Here is a 15,715-nt window from a genome sequence, read left to right as displayed (position 1 = left end):
CGGTTTATACCTTGTGGGAATAAAAGGACTAGAAATAGGAAAAACCCAATGTGGCTAAACAAAGAAGTAAGACAGGCAATTAACAGTAAAAAGAAAGCATTTGCACTACTAAAGCAGGATGGCACCATTGAAGCTCTAAAAAACTATAGGGAGAAAAATACTTTATCTAAAAAACTAATTAAAGCTGCCAAAAAGGAAACAGAGAAGCACATTGCTAAGGAGAGTAAAACTAATCCCAAACTGTTCTTCAACTATATCAATAGTAAAAGAATAAAAACTGAAAATGTAGGCCCCTTAAAAAATAGTGAGGAAAGAATGGTTGTAGATGACGAGGAAAAAGCTAACATATTAAACACCTTCTTCTCCACGGTATTCACGGTGGAAAATGAAATGCTAGGTGAAATCCCAAGAAACAATGAAAACCCTATATTAAGGGTCACCAATCTAACCCAAGAAGAGGTGCGAAACCGGCTAAATAAGATTAAAATAGATAAATCTCCGGGTCCGGATGGCATACACCCACGAGTACTAAGAGAACTAAGTAATGTAATAGATAAACCATTATTTCTTATTTTTAGTGACTCTATAGCGACAGGGTCTGTTCCGCAGGACTGGCGCATAGCAAATGTGGTGCCAATATTCAAAAAGGGCTCTAAAAGTGAACCTGGAAATTATAGGCCAGTAAGTCTAACCTCTATTGTTGGTAAAATATTTGAAGGGTTTCTGAGGGATGTTATTCTGGATTATCTCAATGAGAATAACTGTTTAACTCCATATCAGCATGGGTTTATGAGAAATCGCTCCTGTCAAACCAATCTAATCAGTTTTTATGAAGAGGTAAGCTACAGGCTGGACCACGGTGAGTCATTGGACGTGGTATATCTCGATTTTTCCAAAGCGTTTGATACCGTGCAGCACAAGAGGTTGGTACACAAAATGAGAATGCTTGGTCTGGGGGAAAATGTGTGTAAATGGGTTAGTAACTGGCTTAGTGATAGAAAGCAGAGGGTGGTTATAAATGGTATAGTCTCTAACTGGGTCGCTGTGACCAGTGGGGTACCGCAGGGGTCAGTATTGGGACCTGTTCTCTTCAACATATTCATTAATGATCTGGTAGAAGGTTTACACAGTAAAATATCGATATTTGCAGATGATACAAAACTATGTAAAGCAGTTAATACAAGAGAAGATAGTATTCTGCTACAGATGGATCTGGATAAGTTGGAAACTTGGGCTGAAAGGTGGCAGATGAGGTTTAACAATGATAAATGTAAGGTTATACACATGGGAAGAGGGAATCAATATCACCATTACACACTGAACGGGAAACCACTGGGTAAATCTGACAGGGAGAAGGACTTGGGGATCCTAGTTAATGATAAACTTACCTGGAGCAGCCAGTGCCAGGCAGCAGCTGCCAAGGCAAACAGGATCATGGGGTGCATTAAAAGAGGTCTGGATACACATGATGAGAGCATTATACTGCCTCTGTACAAATCCCTAGTTAGACCGCACATGGAGTACTGTGTCCAGTTTTGGGCACCGGTGCTCAGGAAGGATATAATGGAACTAGAGAGAGTACAAAGGAGGGCAACAAAATTAATAAAGGGGATGGGAGAACTACAATACCCAGATAGATTAGCGAAATTAGGATTATTTAGTCTAGAAAAAAGACGACTGAGGGGCGATCTAATAACCATGTATAAGTATATAAGGGGACAATACAAATATCTCGCTGAGGATCTGTTTATACCAAGGAAGGTGACGGGCACAAGGGGGCATTCTTTGCGTCTGGAGGAGAGAAGGTTTTTCCACCAACATAGAAGAGGATTCTTTACTGTTAGGGCAGTGAGAATCTGGAATTGCTTGCCTGAGGAGGTGGTGATGGCGAACTCAGTCGAGGGGTTCAAGAGAGGCCTGGATGTCTTCCTGGAGCAGAACAATATTGTATCATACAATTATTAGGTTCTGTAGAAGGACGTAGATCTGGGTATTTATTATGATTTATTATGATGGAATATAGGCTGAACTGGATGGACAAATGTCTTTTTTCGGCCTTACTAACTATGTTACTATGTTACTATGTTACATTCCTTGCCTGGCTCACACCTTAAACCTGGTGGTGCAGTGCTTCCTGAAAAGTTATCCGGGGTTATCCGACCTGCTCCTCAAAGTGCGTGGACTTTGCTCACATATCCGCCGTTCGCCCGTACACTCCAGCCGTATGCAGACCTATCAGCGTTCTTTGAACCTTCCCCAGCATCGCCTAATCATAGACGTTGCAACAAGGTGGAACTCAACACTGCACATGCTTCAGAGACTGTGTGAACAGAGGCGGGCTGTTATGTTTTTGTGGGAGGATACACATACACGGGCAGGCAGTAGGATGGCAGACATGGAGTTGTCAGGTGTGCAGTGGTCGAAGATTCAAGACATGTGTCAAGTCCTTCAGTGTTTTGAGGAATGCACACGGCTGGTTAGTGCAGACAACGCCATAATAAGCATGAGCATCCCCCTAATGCGTCTGCTGATGCAAAGTTTGACGCACATAAAGGATCAGGCGTCTGCAGCTGAGGAAGAGGAAAGCCTTGATGACAGTCAGCCATTGTCTGGCCAGGGCAGTGTACAGGACGAGGTAGCGGGCGAAGAGGAGGAGGAGGACGAGGAGGATGATGGGGATGATTATATTTTTAATGAGGAAGCTTTTCCGGGGCCACTGGAAATTGGTGGCGCGGCAAGGCCGGGTTCTGGTTTTTTGAGGGACACAAGTGACGTGGATTTGCCTGAAACTGCCCCTCAGCCAAGCACAACCGCAGATTTGAGAACTGGAACTTTGGCCCACATGGCGGATTATGCCTTACGTATCCTCAAAAGGGACACACGCATAACTAAAATGATGAATGATGACGATTACTGGTTGGCCTGCCTCCTTGATCCTCACTATAAAGGCAAATTGCAAAATATAATGCCACATGAGAACTTGGAACTAATATTAGCAACCAAACAATCAACTCTTGTTGACCGTTTGCTTCTGGCATTCCCTGCACACAGCGCCCGTGATCGTTCTCACACGAGCTGCAGGGGCCAGCAGACCAGAGGAGTTAGAGGGGCAGAAATCAGAAGTGGCGTTGGCCAGAGGGGTTTTCTGACCAGGTTGTGGAGTGATTTTGCTATGACCGCAGACAGGACAGGTACTGCAGCATCAATTCAAAGTGACAGGAGACAACATTTGTCCAGTATGGTTACAAACTATTTTTCATCCCTTATCGATGTTCTCCCTCAACCGTCATTCCCATTTGATTACTGGGCATCAAAATTAGACACCTGGCCAGAATTGGCAGAATATGCATTGCAGGAGCTTGCTTGCCCGGCAGCTAGTGTCCTATCAGAAAGAGTATTCAGTGCTGCAGGTTCAATACTAACAGAAAAAAGGACTCGTCTGGCTACCCAAAATGTAGATGATCTAACCTTCATTAAAATGAACCACAACTGGATTTCGAAATCTTTTGCCCCACCTTGCCCGGCTGACACCTAGCTTTCCTATGAAAAGGTCTTGCCTGTGGACTATTCTGAATGCCTTTTCCAATCTCGTAATTTTCTGCACCTGATTGTCCAGCATACGACATGTTTACACCTCACTAAATGGCCAAACTCCCCACACGGGGCCGTGGTATCGACACTTGGCGACAGCACCCGTGAGAGTGCAGTTTGTCTGAAGAGGTGGGTGAGCCCGCTTTTGGTCGACGGCACTGCCACTGGGCCCCTCCTAGTACAATAAAGTGTCTCTGGCGGTGGTGGTGCGCACCCAACGTCAGACACACCGTTGTAATATGAGGGGCCCTGGGCCTGTACCGCCGGCCACAAGACAGTTTCCCCCCACCCCAGCTCAAACAGTGCTCTACCACTTGCAAAATTATCTCACAGCTCCACCAATGTTTAGTCTATGCGCTGACATCCTTCAATGCCTGCCACTGACAATACCATTGTATTGACATTTTTGTTATGTTAGGCCTTCGATGCCTGTCTGTGGTCACTCCTTCCACTAGGCCTCCACTGACCACACCACTGCTGCCCGTGTACCCCTGGAACCAATTTAAAATTGCCTACAGCCATGTGTTATTATTTTAGGCCTTCGATGCCTGTCTGCGGTCACTCCTTCCACTAGGCCTCTACTGACCACACCACTGCTGCCAGGGTACCCCTGGAACCAATTTAAAATTGCCTACAGCCAGCCCAATTTTTTTATTTTAGGCCTTCGATGCCTGTCTGCGGTCCATTCTTTCAACTACTACTACACTGACCAGGTCACTGCTGCCCGTGTACCCCTGGAACCAATTTAAAATTGCCTACAGCCATGTGTTATTATTTTAGGCCTTCGATGCCTGTCTGCGGTCACTCCTTCCACTAGGCCTCCACTGACCACACCACTGCTGCCCGTGTACCCCTGGAACCAATTTAAAATTGCCTACAGCCAGCCCAATTTTTTTATTTTAGGCCTTCGATGCCTGTCTGCGGTCCATTCTTTCAACTACTACTACACTGACCAGGTCACTGCTGCCCGTGTACCCCTGGAACCAATTTAAAATTGCCTACAGCCATGTGTTATTATTTTAGGCCTTCGATGCCTGTCTGCGGTCACTCCTTCCACTAGGCCTCCACTGACCACACCACTGCTGCCCGTGTACCCCTGGAACCAATTTAAAATTGCCTACAGCCATGTGTTATTATTTTAGGCCTTCGATGCCTGTCTGCGGTCACTCCTTCCACTAGGCCTCCACTGACCACACCACTGCTGTCCGTGTACCCCTGGAACCAATTTAAAATTGCCTACAGCCATGTGTTATTATTTTAGGCCTTCGATGCCTGTCTGCGGTCCATTCTTTCAACTACTACTACACTGACCAGGGCACTGCTGCCCGTGTACCCCTGGAACCAATTTAAAATTGCCTACAGCCATGTGTTATTATTTTAGGCCTTCGATGCCTGTCTGCGGTCACTCCTTCCACTAGGCCTCCACTGACCACACCACTGCTGCCAGGGTACCCCTGGAACCAATTTAAAATTGCCTACAGCCAGCCCAATTTTTTTATTTTAGGCCTTCGATGCCTGTCTGCGGTCCATGGTTTCAACTACTACTACACTGACCAGGTCACTGCTGCCCGTGTACCCCTGGAACCAATTTAAAATTGCCTACAGCCATGTGTTATTATTTTAGGCCTTCGATGCCTGTCTGCGGTCACTCCTTCCACTAGGCCTCCACTGACCACACCACTGCTGCCCGTGTACCCCTGGAACCAATTTAAAATTGCCTACAGCCATGTGTTATTATTTTAGGCCTTCGATGCCTGTCTGCGGTCACTCCTTCCACTAGGCCTCCACTGACCACACCACTGCTGCCCGTGTACCCCTGGAATCAATTTAAAATTGCCTACAGCCATGTGTTATTATTTTAGGCCTTCGATGCCTGTCTGCGGTCACTCCTTCCACTAGGCCTCCACTGACCACACCACTGCTGCCCGTGTACCCCTGGAACCAATTTAAAATTGCCTACAGCCATGTGTTATTATTTTAGGCCTTCGATGCCTGTCTGCGGTCACTCCTTCCACTAGGCCTCCACTGACCACACCACTGCTGCCCGTGTACCCCTGGAACCAATTTAAAATTGCCTACAGCCAGCCCAATTTTTTTATTTTAGGCCTTTGATGCCTGTCTGCGGTCCATGGTTTCAACTACTACTACACTGACCAGGTCACTGCTGCCCGTGTACCCCTGGAACCAATTTAAAATTGCCTACAGCCATGTGTTATTATTTTAGGCCTTCGATGCCTGTCTGCGGTCACTCCTTCCACTAGGCCTCCACTGACCACACCACTGCTGCCCGTGTACCCCTGGAACCAATTTAAAATTGCCTACAGCCATGTGTTATTATTTTAGGCCTTCGATGCCTGTCTGCGGTCACTCCTTCCACTAGGCCTCCACTGACCACACCACTGCTGCCCGTGTACCCCTGGAATCAATTTAAAATTGCCTACAGCCATGTGTTATTATTTTAGGCCTTCGATGCCTGTCTGCGGTCACTCCTTCCACTAGGCCTCCACTGACCACACCACTGCTGCCCGTGTACCCCTGGAACCAATTTAAAATTGCCTACAGCCATGTGTTATTATTTTAGGCCTTCGATGCCTGTCTGCGGTCACTCCTTCCACTAGGCCTCCACTGACCACACCACTGCTGCCCGTGTACCCCTGGAACCAATTTAAAATTGCCTACAGCCAGCCCAATTTTTTTATTTTAGGCCTTTGATGCCTGTCTGCGGTCCATTCTTTCAACTACTACTACACTGACCAGGTCACTGCTGCCCGTGTACCCCTGGAACCAATTTAAAATTGCCTACAGCCATGTGTTATTATTTTAGGCCTTCGATGCCTGTCTGCGGTCACTCCTTCCACTAGGCCTCCACTGACCACACCACTGCTGCCCGTGTACCCCTGGAACCAATTTAAAATTGCCTACAGCCATGTGTTATTATTTTAGGCCTTCGATGCCTGTCTGCGGTCACTCCTTCCACTAGGCCTCCACTGACCACACCACTGCTGCCCGTGTACCCCTGGAACCAATTTAAAATTGCCTACAGCCATGTGTTATTATTTTAAGCCTTCGATGCCTGTCTGCGGTCACTCCTTCCACTAGGCCTCCACTGACCACACCACTGCTGCCCGTGTACCCCTGGAACCAATTTAAAATTGCCTACAGCCATGTGTTATTATTTTAGGCCTTCGATGCCTGTCTGCGGTCACTCCTTCCACTAGGCCTCCACTGACCACACCACTGCTGCCCGTGTACCCCTGGAACCAATTTAAAATTGCCTACAGCCATGTGTTATTATTTTAGGCCTTCGATGCCTGTCTGCGGTCACTCCTTCCACTAGGCCTCCACTGACCACACCACTGCTGCCCGTGTACCCCTGGAACCAATTTAAAATTGCCTACAGCCATGTGTTATTATTTTAGGCCTTCGATGCCTGTCTGCGGTCACTCCTTCCACTAGGCCTCCACTGACCACACCACTGCTGCCCGTGTACCCCTGGAACCAATTTAAAATTGCCTACAGCCATGTGTTATTATTTTAGGCCTTCGATGCCTGTCTGCGATCACTCCTTCCACTAGGCCTCCACTGACCACACCACTGCTGCCCGTGTACCCCTGGAACCAATTTAAAATTGCCTACAGCCATGTGTTATTATTTTAGGCCTTCGATGCCTGTCTGCGGTCACTCCTTCCACTAGGCCTCCACTGACCACACCACTGCTGTCCGTGTACCCCTGGAACCAATTTAAAATTGCTTACAGCCATGTGTTATTATTTTAGGCCTTCGATGCCTGTCTGCGGTCCATTCTTTCAACTACTACTACACTGACCAGGGCACTGCTGCCCGTGTACCCCTGGAACCAATTTAAAATTGCCTACAGCCATGTGTTATTATTTTAGGCCTTCGATGCCTGTCTGCGGTCACTCCTTCCACTAGGCCTCCACTGACCACACCACTGCTGTCCGTGTACCCCTGGAACCAATTTAAAATTGCCTACAGCCATGTGTTATTATTTTAGGCCTTCGATGCCTGTCTGCGGTCCATTCTTTCAACTACTACTACACTGACCAGGGCACTGCTGCCCGTGTACCCCTGGAACCAATTTAAAATTGCCTACAGCCATGTGTTATTATTTTAGGCCTTCGATGCCTGTCTGCGGTCACTCCTTCCACTAGGCCTCCACTGACCACACCACTGCTGCCCGTGTACCCCTGGAACCAATTTAAAATTGCCTACAGCCATGTGTTATTATTTTAGGCCTTCGATGCCTGTCTGCGGTCACTCCTTCCACTAGGCCTCCACTGACCACACCACTGCTGCCCGTGTACCCCTGGAACCAATTTAAAATTGCCTACAGCCAGCCCAATTTTTATATTTTAGGCCTTCGATGCCTGTCTGCGGTCCATTCTTTCAACTACTACTACACTGACCAGGGCACTGCTGCCCGTGTACCCCTGGAACCAACATCAGAAAATATAAAAATAAGTATTTTGCTTACAAAAAAGAAAATACTGGAGAGATATCAAATGCAGACATTTTAACATTAAAAACAAACACACAACTAAAATCTGGTACAGTACTAAAAATGGCCACCAGCTACAATTACTTTCTCCTGCAAGTAGTTAACTGAAAGGTTTTTTAAATTGAAAACACAGATATGGCATCCACCGAGTGTTGTCCTGTCGCGTCTTCTTTATATTATTGCCGAGAAGATGCAAAACAATGAAAATAATAAAATCATTAATTACCAAAATAATAGAGAAAGTCAACACCACATTGCAAATAAACATTCATTCCAAATAAAGAAGCAGGGTGCGTCCGAGGGTGAGTATATACCTAATAAGAATATAATCACCCTCGGAGGCGCAATGCTTATTTCCAACAGCCTTCCTTCCTAAGAATCAGCCCTTCCGTGGTGTAGAGAGACGTTGTGTTACACTCCAAGGTGTTCCCCAGGTTGCCTTTCCTGAGCTTCGATCTTCCGGCTCTCGTTTAGTAGTTGTTGGAAACTACGCTGCATTAGGCCTTCAAATTGGGTATGGGGTGTAGAGAGATGGTGTGTTCCACTCCAAGGTGTTCCCCAGGTTGCCTTTCCTGAGCTTCGATCTTCCGGCTCTCGTTTAGTAGTTCTTGGAAACTACACTGCATTAGGCCTTCAAATTGGGTATGGGGTGTAGAGAGAGGGTGTGTTACACTCCAAGGTGTTCCCCAGGTTGCCTTTCCTGAGCTTCGATCTTCATGCTCTCGTTTAGTAGTTGTCGGAAACTACGCTGCATTAGGCCTACAAATTGGGTATGGGGTGTAGAGAGAGGGTTTGTTACACTCCAAGGTGTTCCCCAGGTTGCCTTTCCTGAGCTTCGATCTTCCGGCTCTCGTTTAGTAGTTGTTGGAAACTACGCTGCATTAGGCCTTCAAATTGGGTATGGGGTGTAGAGAGAGGGTGTGTTACACTCCAAGGTGTTCCCCAGGTTGCCTTTCCTGAGCTTCGATCTTCCGGCTCTCGTTTAGTAGTTGTTGGAAACTACGCTGCATTAGGCCTTCAAATTGGGTATGGGGTGTAGAGAGATGGTGTGTTCCACTCCAAGGTGTTCCCCAGGTTGCCTTTCCTGAGCTTCGATCTTCCGGCTCTCGTTTAGCAGTTCTTGGAAACTACACTGCATTAGGCCTTCAAATTGGGTATGGGGTGTAGAGAGAGGGTGTGTTACACTCCAAGGTGTTCCCCAGGTTGCCTTTCCTGAGCTTCGATCTTCATGCTCTCGTTTAGTAGTTGTCGGAAACTACGCTGCATTAGGCCTACAAATTGGGTATGGGGTGTAGAGAGAGGGTTTGTTACACTCCAAGGTGTTCCCCAGGTTGCCTTTCCTGAGCTTCGATATTCCGGCTCTCGTTTAGTAGTTGTTGGAAACTACACTGCATTAGGCCTACAAATTTGGTATGGGGGAAACATTGGCGCATCTGCGGTCCCTCCTTCCTCTAGGCCTCCACTGACCTGTCTACTGCTGCCCGTGTTCCCCTGGAACCAATTTTAAATTGCCTACAGGCAGCCCAATTTATTATGTTAGGGCTTCGAAGCCTGTCTGCGGTCCCTCCTTCCACTAGGCCTCCACTGACCTGTCTACTGCTGCCCGTGTACCCCTTGAACCAACATCATAAAATAAAAAAAAAAGTATTTTGCTTATAAAAAAGAAAATACTGGTGAGATATCAAATGCAGACATTTTAACATTAAAAACAAACACACAACTAAAATCTGGTACAGTACTAAAAATGGCCACCAGCTACAATTACTTTCTCCTGCAAGTAGTTAACTGAAAGGTTTTTTAAATTGAAAACACAGATATGGCATCCACCGAGTGTTGTCCTGTCGCGTCTTCTTTATATTATTGCCGAGAAGATGCAAAACAATGAAAATAATAAAATCATTAATTACCAAAATAATAGAGAAAGTCAACACCACATTGCAAATAAACATTCATTCCAAATAAAGAAGCAGGGCGCGTCCGAGGGTGAGTATATACCTAATAAGAATATAATCACCCTCGGAGGCGCAATGCTTATTTCCAACAGCCTTCCTTCCTAAGAATCAGCCCTTCCGTGGTGTAGAGAGACGTTGTGTTACACTCCAAGGTGTTCCCCAGGTTGCCTTTCCTGAGCTTCGATCTTCCGGCTCTCGTTTAGTAGTTGTTGGAAACTACGCTGCATTAGGCCTTCAAATTGGGTATGGGGTGTAGAGAGATGGTGTGTTCCACTCCAAGGTGTTCCCCAGGTTGCCTTTCCTGAGCTTCGATCTTCCGGCTCTCGTTTAGTAGTTCTTGGAAACTACACTGCATTAGGCCTTCAAATTGGGTATGGGGTGTAGAGAGAGGGTGTGTTACACTCCAAGGTGTTTCCCAGGTTGCCTTTCCTGAGCTTCGATCTTCATGCTCTCGTTTAGTAGTTGTCGGAAACTACGCTGCATTAGGCCTACAAATTGGGTATGGGGTGTAGAGAGAGGGTTTGTTACACTCCAAGGTGTTCCCCAGGTTGCCTTTCCTGAGCTTCGATCTTCCGGCTCTCGTTTAGTAGTTGTTGGAAACTACGCTGCATTAGGCCTTCAAATTGGGTATGGGGTGTAGAGAGAGGGTGTGTTACTCTCCAAGGTGTTCCCCAGGTTGCCTTTCCTGAGCTTCGATCTTCCGGCTCTCGTTTAGTAGTTGTTGGAAACTACGCTGCATTAGGCCTTCAAATTGGGTATGGGGTGTAGAGAGATGGTGTGTTCCACTCCAAGGTGTTCCCCAGGTTGCCTTTCCTGAGCTTCGATCTTCCGGCTCTCGTTTAGCAGTTCTTGGAAACTACACTGCATTAGGCCTTCAAATTGGGTATGGGGTGTAGAGAGAGGGTGTGTTACACTCCAAGGTGTTCCCCAGGTTGCCTTTCCTGAGCTTCGATCTTCATGCTCTCGTTTAGTAGTTGTCGGAAACTACGCTGCATTAGGCCTACAAATTGGGTATGGGGTGTAGAGAGAGGGTTTGTTACACTCCAAGGTGTTCCCCAGGTTGCCTTTCCTGAGCTTCGATATTCCGGCTCTCGTTTAGTAGTTGTTGGAAACTACACTGCATTAGGCCTACAAATTTGGTATGGGGGAAACATTGGCGCATCTGCGGTCCCTCCTTCCTCTAGGCCTCCACTGACCTGTCTACTGCTGCCCGTGTTCCCCTGGAACCAATTTTAAATTGCCTACAGGCAGCCCAATTTATTATGTTAGGGCTTCGAAGCCTGTCTGCGGTCCCTCCTTCCACTAGGCCTCCACTGACCTGTCTACTGCTGCCCGTGTACCCCTTGAACCAACATCATAAAATAAAAAAAAAAGTATTTTGCTTATAAAAAAGAAAATACTGGTGAGATATCAAATGCAGACATTTTAACATTAAAAACAAACACACAACTAAAATCTGGTACAGTACTAAAAATGGCCACCAGCTACAATTACTTTCTCCTGCAAGTAGTTAACTGAAAGGTTTTTTAAATTGAAAACACAGATATGGCATCCACCGAGTGTTGTCCTGTCGCGTCTTCTTTATATTATTGCCGAGAAGATGCAAAACAATGAAAATAATAAAATCATTAATTACCAAAATAATAGAGAAAGTCAACACCACATTGCAAATAAACATTCATTCCAAATAAAGAAGCAGGGCGCGTCCGAGGGTGAGTATATACCTAATAAGAATATAATCACCCTCGGACGCGCAATGCTTATTTCCAACAGCCTTCCTTCCTAAGAATCAGCCCTTCCGTGGTGTAGAGAGACGTTGTGTTACACTCCAAGGTGTTCCCCAGGTTGCCTTTCCTGAGCTTCGATCTTCCGGCTCTCGTTTAGTAGTTCTTGGAAACTACACTGCATTAGGCCTTCAAATTGGGTATGGGGTGTAGAGAGAGGGTGTGTTACACTCCAAGGTGTTCCCCAGGTTGCCTTTCCTGAGCTTCGATCTTCCGGCTCTCGTTTAGTAGTTCTTGGAAACTACACTGCATTAGGCCTACAAATTGGGTATGGGGTGGAGAGAGATGGTGTGTTACACTCCAAGGTGTTCCCCAGGTTTCCTTGCCATTGCTTCGGTCTTCCGACTCTCGTTTAGTAGTTGTAGAAAAGTACACTGCATTAGGCCTACAAAATGGGTATGGGGTGGAGAGAGATGGTGTGTTACACTCCAAGGTGTTCCCCAGGTTGCCTTTCCTGAGCTTCTATCTTCAGGCTCTCATTAAATTGTGGTTAAATGGAACAACTGCATTTGGCGTACTAGTTGGTTTGGGGCCTACTATCGGTGTCTGCCACTCCTTGCTGTTCTCCTGGTTTCCTGTCCTGAAATTCCATTTTCAGGCTCTCGTTAAGTAGTTGTTAATGTTAGACTGCATTTGGCCTACTAGTTGGGTTGGGGCCTACTATCGGTGTCTGCCACTCCTTGCTGTTCTCCTCCACTGAACAAAGCTGTGCCGCCTGTTTACTACGGTTGCCAATATTGAACTGCATTTCGACTACTTACTGATTTGGCCCTACTCTCTGTGTCAGCCTCTCATTCCAGTTGTCCTCCACTGCAATGCCCCCTGGTTATTCCTGTGTTACCAATTTTGAACTGCATTTAGCCCACTTTATTCTTTGGGCCTATATCTGTGTTTCCACTTCATCGTGCCCATTGCCCAGCCAGTGATAGATGAGTCTGCTGGTACATTGACCCATAACGCAACATTCCCCGTGCATGCTACACAACAACATTGTGACCCTGCTGAAAGTCAGGTTGCTCTCTTGAAATACTTACCTCTCCCTGCTCCACTGCCGTGATGTGGTCCAGATTTCCTGGGCCCACTAATTACTTGAACCAGCCCTACCCCACACAACTTTAGCCAAATGACCCCCAATTTCAAATGCCTTCCAATTATTATAAGGTAAATTACGCTTGACAAGCTTCATTAAGAAGAATGGATGGTTTTGACATTAAAATGGGCACCCTAGGTGTTTTCCTGGCCCCCACTCACTGCCGACTATGCTGCCCCATTGACTTGCATTGGGTTTCGTGTTTCGGTCGATCCCAACTTTACGTCATAATCGGCCGATTTCACTCGACCCGACTTTTGAGATAGTCGGGTTTCGCGAAACCCGGCTCGACTCTAAAAAGGTCAAGGTCGCTCAACTCTATGTGAAAGAACATTTCCGGCGACCGAATCCGTTTTTAACACACTGAGCATGCCCAGAAGCTTTGTTTTTGATTCTGGCATGGAGATCTCTCTCTCTCTCTCTCACAAACCATGCGCAGAACATAGAGCCGGATCCAGCTAAAAAAAATGGATCCGGTGCTTCAGTATGCATCCGTTTTTTCACTATGTACACCGGATCTGTTTTTTAGCAAATTTGCCGGATTATGCCTGAAACCAAAAACCTGATGTGTGAAAGTCGCCTTACCCATCATGAGACGTTTCTTGTATGGCACCTTATCAATGAGACATATTTTATAGGCATCAGTTGAACCAGCTAATATTATTTTTAACCCCTTCACTCCACCAAGACTCTTTTCATCTTCATGACCGGGCCAAATGTTACAATTCTGACCAGTGTCACTTTATGAGGTAGTAACTTTAGAACACTTCAATGGATCCCAGTGATTCTGAGAATATTTTTTCTTGATATATTATACTTCATTATAATAGTAGCATTTTGTCGATATGACTTGTGTTTATTTGTGAAAAAAGCGTAAATTTGGAGAAAATGTTGCAATTTTCAAACTTTTAATTTTATGCCCTTAAATCAAAGAGTTGTAATTACACAAAATAGTTAAAAAATAACACTTACAACATGTCTACTATGCATCAGCACAATTTTAGAAACATAACTTTTTTAGAAAGTTAGAAGAGTTAAAATTTAACCAGCAATTTCTCATTTTTCCAACAACAAAAAAACAAACATTATTTTAGGGACCACATCTCATTTGAAGAGGCTGTGAGGGGCCTATATGGCAAAAATGACAAAAGTGACACATCCTAAAAACTGCATCCATCAAGGTGCTCAAAACCACAATCAAAAGTTTAGTTACCCTTCAGGTACCTCACAGGAATTAATGGAATGTGGAAGAAAAAAATGAACAGATCTGTTTGACTTTTTGGGTTCAAAATTGGCTGGAAATAAAAGCGGACACTATGTCCCTTTTTTGTAGTCCCTTGTGTGCCTAAACTGTGGAAACCCCCCACAAGTGACTCCCTTTTGGACACTAGACCCCCTCAAAAAATGTATATACCGTATATACTCGAGTATAAGCCGACCCGAGTATAAGCCGACCCCCCTAATTTTGCCACAAAAAACTGGGAAAACTTATTGACTCGAGTATAAGCCTAGGGTAGAAAATGCAGCAGCTACCGGTGAATTTCAAAAATAAAAATAGATGCTCCATACCGTTCATTATTGCCCCATAGATGCTCCATATACAACTGTGCTATATAGAATGCTCTGCACCTTTGATTATGGCCCCATAAATGCTCCTTATAATGTTGTGCCATATATGCTCTGCACCTTTGATTATGGCCCCATAGAGGCTCCTTATAATGTTGTGCCCCATATATGCTCTGCACCTTTGATTATGGCCCCATAGAGGCTCCTTATAATGTTGTGCCCCATATATGCTCTGCACCTTTATGGCCCCATAGGTGCTCCTTATAATGCTGTGCCCCATATATGGGTAACAGTCTCAAAAGCCACCATCTGCTTTCGTTTGGACTTTAATATACTGCTCATCCTGTGACCTCATGACTGTGGGAGAATGCAAGTGATGAGGTCACAGCAGTTCAAGCTCTGTCACAGTGACCTCATCACTTGCATTGTCCCACGGTCTTGAGATTACAGGAGTTCATGCCAGCAGCGAGCACAGACTCAGTGATGTCAGCGCTAGTTACGGAGCCTGTGCCCACTGCGCATCATTCATTCCCCAGTAGTTTACAGCCAGGACGGTCACATTAGCATCGCTCCCGGTTGTTAACTGTATCTACCCTAGATATGGATTATGGCGTGGGACTGACTGAACACCAGACTGGTGTGGGTATATTGTTGGTTTGATATTTTTATTTTTTCACAGGAGATCGAGGGCATCACTTGGATTACAAGTATAATAGAGATGGCAAAACTGTGTGGTGTATGATTTCATTAAACTACTTAAAGGGAATCTGTCACCTGAATTTGGAGGGAACAATCTTCAGCCATGGAGGCGGGGTTTGGGGTTTTTTGATTCACCCTTTCCTTACTCGCTGGCTGCATGCTGGCTGCAATATTGGAGTGAAGTTCATTCTCTGCCCTCCGTAGTACATGCCTGCACAAGGCAATCTTGTCTTGCGCAGGCATGTACTATGGAGGACAGAGAATGAACTTCAATCCAATATTGCAGCCAGGATGCAACCAGCGGGTAAGGAAAGGGTGAATCAAACACCCCAAAACCCCGCCTCCATGGCTGAAGATTGTTCCCTCCAAATTCAGGTGACAGTGTCCCTTTAATTCTTACTGTGTGGTGTTTATTTAATCCTTTACTAACTAAAAGATTAGTAATGGAGAGGTGTCTTATTGACACCTTTCCATTACTAAGCCAGGCCTAATGTTACCTTACAATAGGAAGGTG

This window comes from Ranitomeya imitator, chromosome 9 (genome assembly GCF_032444005.1).
Source record: "Ranitomeya imitator isolate aRanImi1 chromosome 9, aRanImi1.pri, whole genome shotgun sequence".
In the NCBI taxonomy this organism is placed as follows: Eukaryota; Metazoa; Chordata; class Amphibia; order Anura; family Dendrobatidae; genus Ranitomeya; species Ranitomeya imitator.
This window is presented reverse-complemented; position numbering follows the sequence as displayed.